The 15,594-nt window shown below is 37.9% G+C and overlaps 1 pseudogene; it reads right to left on the bottom strand.

Moving 5' to 3' along the window:
* Nucleotides 1-9,059: 9,059 nt before the first annotated feature.
* Nucleotides 9,060-10,343, bottom strand: LOC127202383 (heterogeneous nuclear ribonucleoprotein F-like; annotated as a pseudogene).
* Between the last annotated feature and the right edge of the window lie 5,251 nt (nucleotides 10,344-15,594).

Genomic DNA, 15,594 nt, shown 5'->3' with positions numbered 1-15,594 from the left:
CTGTGTGTGTGTGTGTGTGTGTGTGTGTGTGTGATTGTGTGGGGTGTGTGTGTGTGTGTGTGTGTTTGGATGAAACTCCAGTTTCTTCCTACAAAAATAAATACTTTTGAACTTGGTCTCACACAGACTGGAATTTGGTCCTTTCCAGCTTTTCAGAGTGACTTGTTTCCAAGGCTTCAGTGTCTTCTTACAAAGATTTATTGTAGCTCTGGTCTGTTTAAATTGTGAAAATAGACTTTCCTGCAAAAGGAAGTCACAGATGAAGCTGGGGTGTGCACACAGAGAGTAATCTGTGTGAACTGAAAAAGCCCAGGGAGAGGAAGTCCTTATTTTCCAGCTTTCTTTTCGGGATGTTTGTGTGACTGCTGCTCTGGGGAACTGTGTTGCTTCTCACACTTCCGATGCCTGGCCCTTCTGTGCATCCCCTCCAACTAGGAAAGAAAACAACTTCTAATTTAAGTTTGATTGTCTCTGCTAACTAGGTGGCACAGGTGCTCTTTTTTTTTTTTTTTTTTTTTTTTTTTTTTTTTTTACAACTCCATGAGACATTAGGTAAAACCTCTCTTAACACATTTATTGGAATCTTCAAGCTATGCCACTGTTGAGTTTTGAACAAGGCCGGGGGGGGGGGGGGCGGCGGTAAAAAAGAGGATATGGAGAATTCTAAGAAACTGAAGCAGCGTATTTATATGGAAATTATTTCTGTCATCACTAACCTTAAGTTTGCTTAAAACTTGGGGTCCTGCATGCTACAACAGGGTGTCCCATGGACTGTGCAGCCTTCTTCTGATCATAATATGCATACCGAATGGGGCAGATTGGACTCTAGGCATTTGCTTCTTTAATTTTTGAATCTTGGTTTTAAGTCCAAATGCCTTAGCAGCTTCTAAAACAGGCATCGTTGGAGTGGATGCAGTGAAGGAGAATGTCCTCATACCACCTGCTGGGAAGTGTGCAAGTGGCAGGTCCTCTGATTCTCTGGTAAACTGTTCTTTAAAATCAGAATCCTTTCCTAGATAGAAGAAGAAGTTCATTTTAAAAAGACCTATTTGTTTTCACATTCATGAGTGTTATGCTGGCAGGCATGTATGGGCACCACCTGGGTACCCTACTGCCTTGGAGGTCAGAAGAAGGTGTTGAGGCCCAAGAACTGTAAGCCACCATACAGGTCCTGGGAATTGAACCTGGGTCCTCTGCAACAGCAACAAGTGCTCTTCACTGCTGAGCCACATCTTCAACCTCCCAAAGGAATATATTATTTAAGTTCTATTACTTTAAAATGCCATGCAAATTTATATTAGGTAGAAACTTTTAAGAAAGGAAAAGCAAGTGTCCCCCTCTTCTTCATCCCTGTTCCCGTGTGTGTGTGTGTGTGTGTGTGTGTGTGTGTGTGTGTGTGTGTGTGTGTCTGAAACTATGATAGAAAATTTGAATTGATGGTGTTAGGAAACTAAAGATTCTCCACTCAAAATCCACATATACTTTGTAACCTTTGAATCTTTGATATGCTTGAGCTACAACATTAAAACAGTGTAAAAAAGTATGCAGTTCAATTTCTCTTGTGACAAAACTCCAGGGAAGGTGTTTATATTTGTTAATGTAGTGTCCACAGACCTCCAGAAACAAAGGCAAAAGGACTCAATTATAGGTAATTGATCTCCTTTGCCCTGAAACAAGGGCCAGAGTCCTTCTGTGTCCTCACCCTCGCTCTTTGAATGAGTAAGTATGGGTGAGTTGATGAAACTGGGAAGGATGAAAAGCACCAGTAATTTTGATGCGCTCTTTGCATCAAGCAAAGCTTGTTTCAAACTTTTCTATAAATGCATTTACTTTTCTGAATTGTAATTGCCAATGTTTATGTAAATTTTGCCTAAACCTTAATTTCTCTTCTGAATACTTTCCACATCTGGTCTTTGCCCTTCCTTTTATTATTTTACCTTACAAAGCTTAACCTCAGCACAGACAATATTCTCCCCCAAAATTGCTACAACCAAAGGAGACTGATTATCATTGCATAAATATTATCTTCAAATAAGATTTTTTTGACTGCCCACCCATGGAAGGCGCTGAACTAGACCTTGCAATAAATGTGACCGAATAACTTCCACCACTGTTCATAAGGTTTGTGAAGCTCAAAAGGAAGCCCAAATTACCTCATATCCTAGCTTCTGCTATGCTCTGGGTATGGATTTCTTCTTTCTACGTTGCAATCTGGAAACTCTTATTATGAAGCAGTTGTTCTTTCTACAAACTTTTCAGGTCCTCATGAGCTCTCTTTTATTGCTTTCTCATTCAGATAGGCTGTGGAATCAAGCCACTCATAAGGATGCCTGCAGGCCTATTCTTTGGTCATTAAAGAAAATATGGCTTTTCCTTCTATAAGTAAGAAAGTAGTGCAGTGTGGCTCATTGATTCAAGTTGCCTTCCTTTCATGGAAATTTCCTCACTGCCTGTCTACTTGGCAATGTATGAGGTATTTTTTAGTTTTTAAAATTAATATCAGTTATGGATACATGATTATATTTTATTTTTACTACAAAGGACTTATTTGGAGTCTATTTGTGAGCGTCTGCAGGTGAGTTCATTCACCAGATGGCTGCCTGTCACCTGATTGGGTGAGAAGCAGGTGTTAGGCCAGGTGTGGTGGTGCATGCCTGCAGTCCCAGTACTCGGGAGGCAGAGGCTGGCAGATCACTGTGAGTTCAAGGCCAGCCTGGCCTACAAAGTGAGTCCAGGACAGCCAAGGCTATACAGAAAAACCCTGTCTCAGAATACCAACCCCGCCCCCCCAAAAGAAGCAGGTGTTAGAGCTTCTGGAATTGGACTCGCAGTGGTTGTGAGCTGCCATGTGGGTATGGAGAACTGAACCCAGGGTCCTCTGCAGTATCAGAAAGTGTTCTTAACCTCTGAGCCATTGGTCCTAGGTTTACAAATTAATTGAAATGTCCATCCTATTGGTACTCTGTACAGTCCTCATGTTGCACAGCCTATTTCTAAAACTTTTCGACTTTCCTCTCTGATCATGCCCGGAATCACTGGATGAAACAGGTCGTTAATGGTCTCTTCAGTATGGAGGTGCATTGAGAGTTCATCAATGACTCACATATATGTACAGGAAGGCGCTGAGGCCCTGTCTTCCCCAGATAGCGGCCTCTGGGCTCTGTTTCGTTCATCTTCAGGTTGAAGAGTTCCAATCTGTTCCTTAACTAATTCCACAAATTCTAAAAGGGAAGGGGACCCTGAGGCCCAGGAGGGTTAAGAAGTTGGGATGAAGACTACAGTAGCTAAGTCTCTATTTTCATGAAGAACTCAGACAACCAGGAATTTAGGGGCAGGAACCTGTTATTAGGAATATAATGCTACTGCTTTATGCCAAATTGGCATGCAGCTTTTTTTGCCTTAGTCTAAGCTCGTGCTCAGCCTCTGCAGAACTGAACATGAATCTGACTTGCTTTTGCTGCTGAGTTTCCTGTACTTTTTTTTTTTTACTTAAGTGGGGATTATTGTTTCTCATAACCATTCTCTGAGTCTCCTGTTCAATATTTTGGTAGCTCTTACATGAAAGTGAGATCATGATAGCTGTCTTTTTGTGCCTTTCTTATTTCACTTAGTATAGTGTCCTTCTGCATCACCCATGCTGTCTCAAGCAATAAGATTTCCTTTATATGTTTTAAGGCTCAAAAGTATTCTGTTGTGTTTATAGAATACCTTTTTTTTTTTTTTAAATCCCCTCCTCTGATGATGGTAATTATGCTGTTTCTATATCTTGGGCTCTATCAAATAATTTTGTATCAAATATGGAGTAACTGGATTTTTAAAATCAGCTAAGTGCATACATTTGAAAAGAAAAACCTTAAAAGGTGATTTACTAATTTATTTCTTTTCAAGCTTAACATCAACTAGAACATATGTTGCATGGTTCATGTTTGAACACTTTGGCCATATAAACAAGTAATAAATTCTTGGCCTCATTTTCTTCTTTTGCTCTTGTTAGTCCTATACTGAGCCATGTACCCAATGACCAGCATGGCTCTGCTTTATTACACATTTGTCAATTCAACCTTCCTGATCCTCAATTTTTGAACCTTTAAAATTGGAACAATTTTGTATGTAGCCAGTCATTTCCAATATGATGAATGCTTTAATACAAAATGCTTAGTCTTAGTTATAGCTACTGTCAGATGTACAGCAACGATTACTGTAGTTCTTAGCAGGCTTTGAAAATGTGTTTGGAAACCCATATAGGTCTTTGAAATTATATTAGATCTTTATATTTTATTTTAAACTTATTGTGTTTAGATTGATATCCCTCCTGCCTTTCTCTTGGTGTTCCTATTGCCTCATACTGCAGTTATGAATGAATTAATTTGAGGAAAAATGTAAAACATGCAATCATAAGTGAGGTTTTAAGAAGCCTCCATATCAGGACACAAGTATTTAAATGAGCTCTTGAACATGCCCCATAGGGAAATTCTAGATTATACCAACATTAAGGCCACTTTGGATGATCATTTCTGAATTTCCTTTGAAAACTGCTTTCAAAGTCAGTATGAAAGCCACCCACAAAAGCTGGTGACAGTACATTAGTCCCTCATTGAATTGAAATAAAAAGTGATATCTAGCTTATTTTCTTCATCAAAATTTACCATGAATTGCTCCCAAGATCCTGCCCTTTCCTTTCTTTTTCTTCTTCCCTTTTATTATTCTATTCTATGTTTCTTTCCACCCTTTTTCCCTACAATCCCCAAACGCCCTTGAATTTAGTTTGACACAAGTGTTTATTAAACAGCGATGGTATGCCTTGTCAAGATAGAGACCCTTATTTGCCCTTTGGCAAGCTTATCTTTCATCTCATGTCACCTAATGAGTTTAATCCATATTTCTGCCTTCTTATAGAGAAAACGCAGGCTGCCAACCCCAGATCATCTTAACTCAAACTCTGCGGCCTCAAGGGCAGCTTAACAAGATGCACACTCTCTCCTGAAGCACTGAACATTGGAAGGGAAGGAGGTTCTGATCACAGACCAGACTTTCCCTGTTTCTTGTCACTTGGATAGTTACTGCCCTGTTGTCCAAACCCATCTGTGCTTTATTTCTCTGTTGTTGAACACTCTCATGCTCCTCTAGGCATTTTAATTTTTGCTGAGGCTGGCAAGCTGGACTTGATTTCTACTCTTGGCATCTACAATAATACATCTTCTATCATTTTGACTTTGATGTGATGGCAGGTTTGTGTTAATGAAAGTATTTGTATTTGTATAATTATTTGAATGCTTTATTGGATTCTTGTGTTTACTGTTATGCAATATAAGTTGGAAAATGGGAAAAGGGAAATGCTGGTATAAATAATAAGAAATAAATGTCTTAGATGAATATAATTGAGATAAAAATGGAAATTTGGCATTCCAGTAATGGAGAATAATTAGATTCAATGGAATTGAGCCTATTGACTGAATAATTATGAGAAAAGGGAAAATCAAAGAATTTGTATTAAACATTTAAAATATAGAAAATAAAGATTATGTTTCTTGGGAGAAAGGGAATATGATGAATTTTATAAAAACAAATAAAATGAACCTCTTAGGCACTTAATAAAATGTACATATTTAAGTTGGTTAAAACTATTTCTTCCTTTCTTTTTTTCTTTCTTCCTTTCTTTGTTCTTTTATCTTTTTTTCTTCTTTCCTTTCTTCCTTTTTTCTCCCCCCTCTCTCCTTTCTTTCTCCCCCTCTCTTCTTTCTTTCTTTTTTTCTTTCTTTCTTTCTTTCTTTCTTTCTTTCTTTCTTTCTTTCTTTCTTTCTTTCTGTACATGTGCACATGCACATGTACATATGGGTACCCCTGGAGGCCAGAAGAGAGTGTCAGCTTCCCACTAGAATTTCAGACACAGGATGTTGTGAGCCACTCAGTATGGGTGTTTGGAACTTAACTCCTCAAGTCAGTTTTTATTTGATTGGTATATTTATGTTTAGGCATTAACTATGTAATATAATATGCAAGCAGCACATATATGTATTAAATATAGAAAAACATCATAAATAAATAAACACATATTTATGCAATGAAATGGTACATAATCATCAAAAACCATTTCCAATACATATTTACAGATTTGGGAAAATGCACACAACATTAAATTACTCAGTCAAAAGAGCAGTGAAGCAGATGAATCAGAAATTAAAACAGTCAAATTGATCAAGGAAGAGAGTGATGGAATGGTTGTCATGGGCTGTGGGTGGGCCTAGATGAGAAGTTGATATTCAATGGCTATTAAGTTTCAGTTGTGCAAAATGAATAAGTTCTATATACCAGCTGCATGTCAGCATGCTTATACTTAATGCTGTGGTACAAAAAAGTTAAAGACAGTAGCTTTTGTCTTAAATGCTGTTATCACAAGCACAAGAAATCAGTATGTGAACCTAAACTTACACTAGCAATTTTGTTTATAGAAACAGAAAATCCTGGAAAGAAATACACTAAAAGTTTCATTGTGGGAGAATTTATGGATATCTGCTTTGAGGCATTCCACTATTTTCCTAATTTAATGTAGAAATGAATCTTTGAAATCTCAGAGAATATCTTTACCTGAATAAAATATCAATAAACATTTATATTTAAATATGTCTATTAGGAAATTTTCTAATAAAATGTTTGAAGATGCAGCCAAATGTGCTGGACAAGAAGTGAAAATAATGTTGCCCCATGTTAGATGGCATATTAAATTGTATGAAGCCCATGTTATGTACTTTAGAGTTAAGTAGTTAGTTTTTTTCCTTTTTCTGTGATATGTTTTCCTGTGTTAAACATAGAGAGGGGCACTCAGTGAATTAAATTATTGTGGAAATGTCGGGTGGAAATGCAGTTGCTTTGCCTGATGGTTAGGGTCTCCCATCAGCCCTGGAGCTAAGGTGTCAGCCAGCAATCCCCAGTGGTTCCTCATCCCTGCGCAGCACACAACACCTTTGTATCCCAGGTCTCTGTCTCTGTCTCTTTCTCTCTCTCTCTCTCCCTCTGTCTCTCTCTGTCTTTGTCTCTGTCTCTGTCTCTGTCTCTGTCTCTCTCTCTCTCTCTCTCTCTCTCTCTCTCTCTCTCTCTCTCTCTCTCTCTCTGTGTGTGTGTGTGTGTGTGTGTGTGCCAGAGCATGTAAATGTCCAAATTTGATAGCAGTCATCTTCCCTGTATTATTCTCCATCTTACTGTTTTTGAAGCAGGTTCATTCAAACCCAGAGGTCACCATAAGGCTGATTTTGTTGGCCACCTTGTTCTGGGGATTCCCAGTCTCTGCTTTTCCAGGCTGTAATTACAAGTCAGCTGCATGACCACAGTCTTAACGTCATTTTTATTGCTAAGATAAAATTCATTTGATACAAAGCAACTTAGGGGTATAAGGATTTCTTTAATCCTCAGTACCACCTCAGGCATGGCAGTGCACACTTGTAAGGCCAGTGTCAAAGAGACAGAAGCAAACACATGGGGCTTGCTAGCTGGTCAACCTAGGCAACTTGGCTCACTCCAGGCCTGTGAGAGACCCTGTCTCAAAAAAGAAGGTTGTCAGTTTCTACAGAATGACACTTTATTACGTAGCCTCTTTCAGTCTGTGAATTGTAGTATTTTTATCCATTGTACTATATGGCTAATATCTGTTTATAAGAGAGTATATACCATGTGTGTCTTTCCGGGTCTGGGTTACCTAACTTAGGATGATCATTTCTAGTTCCATCCATTTGCCTACAAATTTCACGATTTTCTTGTTTTTAATAGCAGAGTAGTATTCCATTATGTAAATATACCACAATTTTTTTTTTTTAATCCATTCTTTGTTTGAGGGACATCTGGGTTATTTCCAGTTTCTGGCTATTATAAACAAAGCTGCTATGAACATGGTTGAACAAATGTGTTTGTTGTATGATGGGGTATCCCTTGGGTATATGCCTAGAAGTGGTACATTTGGGTCTTGAGGCCCAAGGGAAGACGTGTGAATGTCACTGAGAAAGGGCGAGGATAAAGGGAAGAGGGAGGGAGTGCCTATGGTTGGAATGCAAAGTGAATACTAAATAAATTAATTTAAAAAAGAATAACACTTTGGTTTGATGCCTTGGCACCCTGTCTTAAACATGGTTCAACATTGTTAAAATGATGGACAGATCATAGTCCATCATTACAAGAAAGTCAAAACAAGAAGTGAAGCAGCTAGTCACATCCATAGTCAAGACCATAGAGAGAATAATTGTCGGAATACTTACTGCACAGTTCTCTTCCTCTTTTCCATAGTCTAGGGCTTAAACCAAGGGCATGGTTGCCACCCATACTAGCCTGTTTTCCAACAACAATTAATAATCAAGACAAACCCCACAGACATACCTACAAAGTCAACCCGGTCTACAAAATCCCTCACTGAGACTCTCTTCCTAGGTGATTCTAGATTGTACCAAATTAAAAATAACCATCACATTCACACAGCTTTTACATGGATTTTGAGGATCCAAACTCTGATCATTTTTTGCTTTAACCATTTAGCCATCTCTGTAGCTCTTAATGAAAATCTTATTTGGAAACCCAATGCACCAAACAGGTAAAAGCTGAGATTGTAGGACAGAAAGTGTGGTGCTTTGAACCCTCTGTTCATCAAAGCTCCCTAGCACTGCAAATGTCTTAGAAGTCCAAAAGAGGTCTATGGGAATAGAAGCTTGGCAGAGTCCCTTGCAATACCAACTTTCAATTTTTTTTCTGTGCAAGAATCACTGCTTTATTTTGGTATTTTCTTGTATTTGTAATATTTTCTTAAATGTACACTATATTAAATGTGCATATACATTTTCTTTTATGTTCACATGTGTGGGGGAGCTGTTTTATACATGTCTGTGCATGTTGTGAGGGAAGTCCTGGCATCATTCTTTTTTTTTTTTTCTTTTGAAGAAGTAGTTTTTAAATCCAGATTTTACAAAGTCATGGTATCATTGGGTCCTACAGATTCCTCTAGAGTTACAAACTGTTCTTCATGGCTTTATTGGCTGCCTGTGAAATTTTTTTATTGAAATAACCCAAATAGTCCTACAATATTAATCATATCCATTCATGCTACTCTGACCACTGTAGCTGCTCTGTAATAACCACTTACTGACTGGCTCTCCCAGGCACTGTAAGTTGCCTGAGCAGATGACACTACCATACCCTACATCACCTGGCTGCTATAAGCCCTGTTATTAGCCTCTATTGTTGAATTCAGGAAGAGTTCTATGTATCTGTGCTGCATGTTGGCCCTTTCCTTTGATATAGCCACCACCTCTTCTTCATGGGTGGCAAACTCAACATCAGCATCTCTTGTCACATCACTCTTCCATCAGGGCCAATCTCAATATGAACTCTCACAAGGTTGAATTAGAGAGAAGTAGTTGTAAATGTTCTCTCTTGCTTTGTTAGGCATCTCTCTCATATGGATGCAATGGCCAGTGGGCGGTGCTCTACACTGTCTCTGTATCTCATTGTCTCTGTATCTCATTGTCTCTGTATCTATGGTCATACATTCCTGAGAGACTGTAGCTGAGGTCTCTTCCAAACAGGTCAGTAGTGAAGCCATAGCCATCACTGAGGCCATTGTAATCTTCATAAGTCCCACAGTCTGCACTATAGGCATCAGACCTGATCCTATCCAGAATTGCCTGTTTCACAATGTGACTGGCTGGGTAGAGCCTGGAGGTACATTGGCATTGTGATGCCTTAGGTTGGTCACAGCACTCAGGCCTCTGCACAGACATAAACTTCATAGGTGGATCTAAGTATGACCTAACTTCCTCCTGGCTGTTCTTTAACACACCTCAATACACCTGGGCCCTATTCTCTCCTTGTGCTTCCCCTAGAGCTTTTCAGCTAACTTGTGAGGTAAACTGAATGAAGGCCTCCCCTGTCATCTTGCCCTCCAGGTCCACAGGTAATGTGATCCTGTTTGGCACAATTTCCAACCCTGAGAAAAACTGAACTATTTCTTCCTTTGTGCATCCACACGGGAGTCCCCAAAGCCTCACAAAGCCGTTGTTGGCACTGATGGCGCTGTTTGGACCACTGTGCTTCAACACTCAATCCATCTCAATTCTAACACCTCAGTATACTGGTGTCCCATGCTTTCCCTGTCTTTTTTTCAGAGCCAATTTTACATCCTCTTCTGAGTTAAGATCAACAAAAGTCTCAGCACTCTGCCTGCCTTCTCTAGTATAAATGAAATCAACACCAGTGACCACATTATGAATTGTTCAGTCAGAGGGGAAGTTTTGTACATCCTCAATTGAGCAGGACCAGGGTAGGCCACAGAGTTTGATCACATGGTCTTCACTTCCCTCAGGGCCCAGCATCAGGAACACTTGACAGGACAGATGTCACACAATCTTGGTCAATTTTTTTGTAGCTTAAAGAAGCACCACAGATGTCTTCTGTAGCAAACACTTATGGAAAGCAACCCATTTGCCATGGGAAGAAGGCAGAAGTGACTCCTATTTCAAATAGGGAACGTGGCTTACGAACTCCAACTCCACCTGATGCCTTAAAAACACAGAGGGCTCCGGGGAAAGTCCAGGTGCTTCCTCATTTTGCTCTCAACCTTCAGGAAGACCAGGTGCAATCCTCCTTCCATAGTGTCATTCTTTAGAAACCGTCCACCTTTGTTTTGTGAGACAGGGTCTCTCACCAGTCTGCAGTGAACCAATTAAGCAAGGCTGGTGAGGTAGCAAGCTCCATGGGTTTTCTGTTTCCAACTCTTTGGCACTGGTATTACAAATATGTTCTACTATGCCTGAGTCTTAAATATGTATGTATGTATGTATGTATTATTATTATTATTATTATTATTATTTTTGTTTTTCTAGACAGGGTTTCTCTGTTTAGCTTTGGCTATCCTGGACTTGCTGTGTAGACTAGGCTGGCCTCGAATTTACAGCGATCTGCCCGCCTCTGCCTTCCGAGCGTAGGGATTAAAGGTGGTGCATCACTGCCGGCCTGACTGAGTTTTTTAAACATGAGTTCTAGGGGGCCAAATGTCCTCATGTTCACAAGAGAAGCAGTTTTCTTTACTGAGCTATCTCCTCTGCAGCCTATGTGCATAATCTTAAAGGACAGAATTCACTGGGTGTCTACTATGTACAACATTGTAATGACTTGATTTGGTTTCTAACCTTCATAAACATACTGTAGAAATAAAATTACCAGATTAAACACATAGGACAGAGGATCAAATTGGCAAAGTATACAGGTAATATCAGATGTGCCCGTGTTTGGACAATGTCTTGTCAATCCTAGCTATGCTATGAAGAACAATAGGGAGATAGCTTTGAATGTAAACAGCAGAACTGGTTTTGTTTAGTTTTAGCTTTGGGAAGACTCCAGATTGAGAATTCAGAGCAATTGCTTCACTTTCTGACTCTAATGTTAAATTCATCTATTTGCTAGTATTACATGAAAAAAAAAAAAACCCTCAAGTTAAATTGGAGAAAAGTTTTATCTTTCATACAGGAGTTTTGAAAATATTTCTCTGAGGAAAATGAGGTTCACTATTTATTTGTGGAATTTTATCTACAAGAGGCAGACAAATGAACCAGTTTGAAATGCACTGATCTCTGAGGTTTAAACAGTGGTGAAGAATAGAATAAGATGGAAACTATGGCAATACTCTCAGTAGCGCTGTTGTTGGCCATGTACATGTAGTGATGGAGACAAAAGCCCTCCCTCTTGTCTAAGACCACTGTCTTGTCTTGTCTGTTATGCCCACTATTATGAAGTAAATAAAGTAGGATTTCAATGAATCTAGTTCAGGTAACAGAGAGAAAGAGGCAAAAGAGATGATCCAGGCACATGAAAATATCTGGACGCTCTGAGGACCAGAGGAACTTAGTTAAAATCATTGAATTTTTATGAGGCACTATGAACGCAAAGAGTATTTTGCAGCTTGATATTCTTATGTCATGAATGCGTCTTTGAATAAGGTTTCTGAATCGCTTACATTTATACTGTAAATGAGACAGTTTAGATAATTCTCACAATCGTGGCCAGTTTCTGGGTTGCTTTTCACTCCCCACTTCCAATGTGCCGGCTCTTTCCATGAGACTCAAGAGATGCGAAGCTGGGAGATGTGATTTTTGTAGTTAGCTGCCCCTATTAATGAGATTAATCTGCATTAGTCAGAAATTAAATATTAAATTAATCTATATTAGATAGAAATTGCACACTCACTTTGAAGCCCCCTAGTGTGATGTTTCCAAAGCAGTGTTGTGATTTATGTAAATCACATACGCTCAGAGTTTGTAGGACTTAATTTAATATCCACACTCAGAAAAAGGTTTCTAAAATTATCTCAGAAAGGCAAAAATCTAAACTACTTAGAATTTTAGAAAGTCTGAAGAGGGTATGTTTCTTGGCATATTATATGAATGTTAATGTCATTCACAGACCATAACATTTTTTATATTTATTCCATTTTTTTCCTTTGGCCACTGACTGCTGTTATCTACTGGCACATAAAGTGTCATTTTAGCCAGGGACACTAGCTTCTTTCAGGCTTTGAAGTATATTCACAGGTGACTGAGGAGCAGTATAGCTTCCTGGGATGCATGGCTAGCCTACAGCAATTCAGGATCTTGATCTGGAGTCTAAAAACTTATGGGTAAAAATAACTGGACAGAGAAAATAGAATGATAGGACATATCTCTTAAAACTGTTTGAGTTCTAAATTGAGTTTTAATTACAAAGAGCATAGGAAATATCTCTTAAAATTGAGTTCTAAATTGAGTTTTAATTACAAAGAGCATAGGACATGGCTTAGTATATTCTAGGTTCTTAACAGAAGTAGTCAGTGCTGTCTTCTAACTTTTCAGTCTAAGGAGTCCTTTTATGGAAATGTGGGTGATGAGTGGCTTGTCTGCTTTTAACTTTAGACTGTTCTTCCCCAGATACTGTTTTCAGTTTTGCTCTTTTAGTTAATCTGACTAGAGATCATGTCATATGGACCAAGAAAAAAATGACAACTGTTTAAAGATGTCCTTTATCACATATGCATTAATCTAAACCACGTTTGAAACTGCTGACTATCCTGATTATTTTCAGTGTATCCTGTGACAAGAACCCAGAGAATCCATTGAAGCATTGCCTGGTTGTATTTAAAAGGTTTTTCTTTCTGTTTAATGTAAATCATTGTCTGAAAAAAATTGAATGCATATTTTTTGCCTCCTTTATCATTCATTGTTACAATGTCTAGATCCTGGCTTCTTCGTCAAGCATTGTTCCCGCTATGCATTCTCATGTTGCAGTAATTACGTCCTCTCTCAGTAAACTTTTCTTGAACTGAGCATAGATTCAGTTCCCATCATCTCTGAAAAGCAGACATGAAGACAACTTTGGACTCAATAGGGTTTTCTTTTGTTAACAGTCTATTATCTATTTTGTTTATTTATCTTTGTATTTTAAATACTTTCCTCTCATGAACTTTATACATCCTCCTATGTAATGGTTGGGGATCAAAGTGTAAGGACTTTGCAATTTGGGCCAACGGAGCTGGGAAATGTTGCTGCTGAAAAATCACTTTTCTTGTTTTACATGATATGTCTATTAATGCAATCTGATATAGCATTTGCCTTTTGGTGACAGTGTTACACTGCTGAATCATATTCAATTTTTCATCCATTATTTCTTCCCTGGTGAATCACAGAACATTTGTCTTTATTACCTCTCACAGTATTGATTTCTGTCCTTTCCTCCTCCTATTGATATCAAGCCACATTTTAATCATATCTCCCAGACTTGATTCTTGTATCTTAACATTAAAAAATTCAAGTGGGAATTAAAAACATGAATTTAAGAAAGCTTTGTTTGGTTCTGTCACACTGCTAGGGTGATGAGTACTAAGATTCTTATTCTGTGAGGGTACTAGGTACTAGGACTCTCTAATGGGAATAAGGAGGGCTCAATAAATGATTGACATTAATTTTCTTTTGCCTTGAAAATGGTTTCATAAATGTGAATTACCAATAGTAATTGGTTGAGACTAATTTGCCATGAAAATGATGTGAGTAGTTCAGGCTTATGAGGTCCACAGAACAAGCTGCATTGTACTTAACGTGGACCATCATTTATAGACTATCTGCTATGATGAGGGCTCCATCCCAAGTGATCTCGAATAAGATGATTTTCTTCTTATGATGATTTAAAAACATAACATCAAAGGCAATTTGGATCTTTGTTTTCTGTGAGTTAAGATGTAACACTACTTAACAGCGATAGAATAGGATATTTTCAATATATAAATAAGATAAACTTATTTAAACCATTTCCTTTATGCATTTACCATAATTTCTTAGCTAGTTTTAAATAAAAACTTTCATTTTTAAGGAAAATATATTTAAGAATTATTCTAACTTTAAATAACTGAATAAACTCTTAACTACACTTCAGCAGAAACAAAACATTAGAAAATTTCATGACAGAATTATTACAAAGAATGATTAATTGCATCAGGTTTCTTGGGCATAAGACTTTGCTTTCTTTTTCTATTTTTCCTGTTTCAGGTATTTATTTGAACACATCAATTCATCAATAAAAGGAGGCAAATGACATTTCCCATCATGTGGTACCCTGAAGCTTTTGCTAGAGCATATCCACTACACCATGCATGGAGCACACTGATGACGTAAGGGAGGCGCTCTCTCCTTGATGTTTCAGCAGGTCTCCCTGGTCCTCATTAAGTTGGTAGAGATTTTCTTTGGGTTTTGGCTGTGTCTCTTTGCTGTTTTTCTCATAAACAGGTAAGAAAACCCTTGACTTAATTTTTGGGCTGGAAAAATCATTTAAAAAATTTTTTAACTTATACATTTGCATTATTACATCTATATAAAATAAACTACACACAGCAAGAAGGACCACAAAACAATCAGGAGTTATATTGATGTTACATTCATAGTGTTTTGGCTATTCGTATTTGGCAGCCTTGAAGAAAATATCTTTCCTATCTTGATGAGTCTAAAATTCTGAATGTAAATCAGTATCTATCATATATCTCATCTTCATCAACTTAAAACATCTATCTAGACCTAAACACGTCTTAACCCCTAAACAACTAAACTTAATTGTAAAACTAAACTATTTTGTCTTCAAGCCCATCAGAGACTTGAGAAAGAGTAAAATTAATTACCTGAGTAAACAGGAAGTGCAAGTTAGCAGTTTCCAAAGTTAAAAAAAAAAAAAAAAAAAAAAAAAGACAGGCAGTTTGCTGCCTGAACAGTCACCCAAAACTCTATAACCTTGGAGACTTCTGGCTCAGTATATCTGACAGACATATCTTTATGGTCCTATTTAATTGTGGATTCAAATTGGGTGTTTTAGTCATAGTAATTGTGGACAATTCATTATAGTAACTATAGACAGTTTCTTTTAAGGAAGAAGATTGAAAAAATGGCAACTATTTTTAAACTACCAAGCACACTGTCCTTGCTATTTCTAATGATCGCTACTTGTTGAAAGTGACTGCAAGCTGGAGTCACCTAAAAAGGATATCGGTTCTATCCAACCATGCTGTAAAGATTGTTCCAGTAGAAAAAAAAAAAAGCCTAATTTAATTTA

This window comes from Acomys russatus, chromosome 18 (genome assembly GCF_903995435.1).
Source record: "Acomys russatus chromosome 18, mAcoRus1.1, whole genome shotgun sequence".
NCBI lineage: Eukaryota > Metazoa > Chordata > Mammalia > Rodentia > Muridae > Acomys > Acomys russatus.
This window is presented reverse-complemented; position numbering and strand designations above follow the sequence as displayed.